At 41.2% G+C, this 3,755-nt stretch overlaps 1 pseudogene; it reads right to left on the bottom strand.

Moving 5' to 3' along the window:
* Window positions 1-291: 291 nt before the first annotated feature.
* LOC103072387 (elongation factor 1-alpha 1 pseudogene) lies at window positions 292-1,707 on the bottom strand (annotated as a pseudogene).
* Between the last annotated feature and the right edge of the window lie 2,048 nt (window positions 1,708-3,755).

Genomic DNA, 3,755 nt, shown 5'->3' with positions numbered 1-3,755 from the left:
GCAGGCAGACTCTCAACCACTGCGCCACCAGGGAAGCCTTCTGTGAGAGATATTTGGTCAAGTTGTTTCCATTAAAAAGTACTGATTTTAAAAACTAATAACTTAAAACTGCCACAAACAAAACAAATGGTCCACAAAACATTCTCCTTTCCTTCTGAAGGTTTTACAATGCATTGTTATCATTAACCAGTCTTTTCCTATTAAACTTAAATGGCCAATTGAGACAAACAGTTCTGAGACCGTTCTTTCACCACTGATTAAGACTGGGGTGGCAGGTATTGAGGATAATATTCATTTAGCCTTCTGAGCTTTCTGCATAGACTTGGTGATCTTGCCAGCTCCAGCTGCCTTCTTGTCCACTGCTTTGATGACACCCACAGCAACCGTCTGTCTCATGTCATGAACAGCACAACGGCCCAGAGGGGGATAGTCAGAGAAGCTCTCAACACACATGGGTTTGCCAGGAACCATATCAACGATGGCAGCATCATCAGATTTCAAGAATTTGGGGCCATCTTCCAGCTTTTTCCCAGAATGGCGATCAGTCTTCTCCTTCAGCTCAGCGAACTTGCAGGCAATGTGAGCTGTGTGACAATCCAGCACACGTGCATATCCAGCACTGCTTTGGCCTGGATGGTTCAAGATAATCACCTGAACTGTGAAGACAGCTGCTTCCATTGGTGGGTCATTTTTGCTGTCACCAGCCGCATTGTCATGACGAACATCTTTGACAGACACATTCTTGACATTGAAGCCCACATTGTCCCCAGGAAGGGCTTCACTCAAAGCTTCATGGTGCATTTCAACAGACTTCACTTCAGTTGTCACTTTGACTGGAGCAAAGGTGACCACCATGCCATGTTTGAGAACACCAGTCTCCACTTGACCCGCAGGGACAGTGCCAATACCACCAATTTTGTAGACGTCCTGGAGGGGCAAACACAAGGGCTTCTCAGTTGGGCGAGTTGGGGGCAGGATGCAATCCAGAGCTTCAAGCAGTGTGGTTCTACTGGCATTGCCATCTTTACGGGTGACTTTCCATCCGTTGAACCAAGGCATGTTAGCACTTGGCTCCAGCATGTTGGAATGGTTGAATGTTGACACCATTCCAGCCAGAAATTAGCACAAATGCTACTGTGTCGGGTTTGTAGCCAATTTTCTTAATGTAGGTGCTGACTTCCTTAACAATTTCCTCCTATCTCTTCTGGCTGTAGGGTGGCTCAGTGGAATCCATTTTGTTAACTCCAACAATTAGTTGTTTCACACCCAGAGTGTGGCCAGAATGTAGGCAAGAAGGGCATGCTCACAGGTCTGCCCATTCTTGGAAATACCTGCTTCAAATTCACCAACACCAGCAGCAACAATCAAGACAGCACAGTCAGCCTGGCATGTGCCTGTAATCATGTTTTTGATGAAGTCTCTGTGTTCTGGGGCATCAATGATGGTCACATAGTACTTGCTGGTCTCGAATTTCCATAGGGAGATATCAATGCTGATACCACGCTCGCATTCAGCTTTCAGTTTGTCCAAGACCCAGGCATACTTGAAGGAGCCCTTTCCCATGTCGGCAGCCTCCTTCTCGAACTTTTCAATGGTTCTCTTGTCTATCCCACCACATGTGTAGATCAGGTGGCCAGTAGTGGTGGACTTCCCCGAATCTACGTGTCCAATGACAATGATGTTGATGTGGGTCTTCTCCTTTCCCATTTTTGCTTAGGTTTTGCTGAGGTTTTTAGGACACCCGTGTCCTGGCGGCAAACCCGTTGGGAAAAAGCTAATATATATTCTTGTGGATCTGGCCTCTTCTACTCAACAATATGTTTTTAAGATTCACCCAGGTTGTTATGTGTAGCTACTGTTATTGTTTTACTCTGCTTAATAGTATTTTATTGTATGAATATACCACTATTTGTTTATTCATTCTTCTGTCGATGGGCTTTGAGGGAGTTCCCATTTGGAGATGATTACAAATAGAGCTGCTAGGAACATAAAAGACATGTTCTTGTGTGTCTTTTAAAGAACATGTGCAGGGTTTCCCTGGTGCCGCAGTGGTTGAGAGTCCGCCTGCCGATGCAGGGGACACACGTTCGTGACCCCGTCCGGGAAGATCCCACATGCCGTGGAGCGGCTGGGCCTGTGAGCCATGGCCGCTGAGCCTGCGCGTCCGGAGCCTGTGCTCCGCAACGGGAGAGGCCACAGCAGTGAGAGGCCCGCGTACCGCAAAAAAAAAACAAAAAACAAAAAACAAAAAACATGTGCACATATTTTTATTGGGTATATTCTTATAAATGGCATTGCTGGGTAAAAATTTATATGTACCTTCAACTTTATTAAATACTATAAAAAATTTTCCAAAGTGTTGTACCGATCTGCACTCTTCCAGCACCATATAAGAATATCTGCTGTCCACATCCTCACCACCACCTGGTAGTGCTGGTCTTTTAATTTTAGCCATTCTGGTGGGTATATAATGATGTCTGGTTATAGTTTTTATTTGCATTTCTCTAATTATTAGGGATGTTAAGTATCTTTTCATATGTTTATTGTCCATTGAATATCCTTTTTTTTCCCCAGAAGCATCTGTTCAAATCTTTTGCCCATTTTTCTTCTGGGTTGACTGTCATTTTCTTATTAGTTTGTAGGATTTCTTTATGTATTTCATACATGAGCTCTTTGTAGGTTATAGATTTGCAAATATTTTCTGCATATTCTGTATCCTTTAATAAATGGAAAGTATTAATACCAATGTTTAAATTAATCTCAAATTTATCAGTCTTTTTCTTTATGATCAGTTCTTTTTGTCTCCTATTTTAAAAGTCTTTCCTTGCCTTTAATGAGGTTTTAAATTTTAATGTACTCAAATGATCTTTTTCTTTATGATTAGTACTTATTAAAAATCTTTTTTTATCTTGAAGCCATGAAGCTCTTCTTCCTTTAGAAGCTTTATTTAGCCTTCTACATTTAAGTCTATGATACATCTAGAATGAATTTTTTAATGTACGAAGTTTTCCATTTTTAATATTTGGTTAAACAAAATACATCTTTTGTAAACAAACTCAGCACAAGGCCAACAAAAAAAAAGCATGAAAAACAAAAAGCCCAGGGTTGCCCTTTACTGGGCATCAGGGTCAGCCTTGCCCCCTTCCTTAAAGGAAGTGGGGCTTTTTGCCCTTGCGCATCAGCATGGGTCCCTGTTCCTAAGCACCAGAATTGGGTATGAACAGAGAAACCAGCCCTGAAATGTTTAAGCATCTTTGCATATCCCTTTGGCTCATGGACTCCAAGTGCATGGGGATGGAATGAATTTTCATGTATAGTATGAGGTAGGTGTCAAGTTTCTCCACATAATTTATTCAATGCTCCCAGCACCATTTATTGAAAAGATTATCTTTTCTTTAATGCTTTGCAGTGTCTCTTTTGTCATAAATAAAATATCCACATATGCATGGATCTTACGGATTTATACTCTATTTCATTGGCCGGTATGTCCATCCTTGTGACACAATTATTTATAATACATGTAATGTACAGTAGAGTAAGTCCTCCCACTTTGTATTTCTTCAAGATTGTGTGGGTGATTCTAGGCCCTTTGCATTTCCATATTATCAAGTTTCAAAAAAGAATTTTGGCTAGATTTTGTTGGCTACCAATTTTTTTAAAAAACCCTCTATTTGATCTTCTAAATAATCATTTGAATATTATTTCTTGGTTTCATGAGTTACACATCAGCAAACATATATAGTGTGCCTGCCTTA

This window comes from Lipotes vexillifer, unplaced genomic scaffold (genome assembly GCF_000442215.2).
Source record: "Lipotes vexillifer unplaced genomic scaffold, Lipotes_vexillifer_v1.1 scaffold253, whole genome shotgun sequence".
In the NCBI taxonomy this organism is placed as follows: domain Eukaryota; kingdom Metazoa; phylum Chordata; class Mammalia; order Artiodactyla; family Lipotidae; genus Lipotes; species Lipotes vexillifer.
This window is presented reverse-complemented; position numbering and strand designations above follow the sequence as displayed.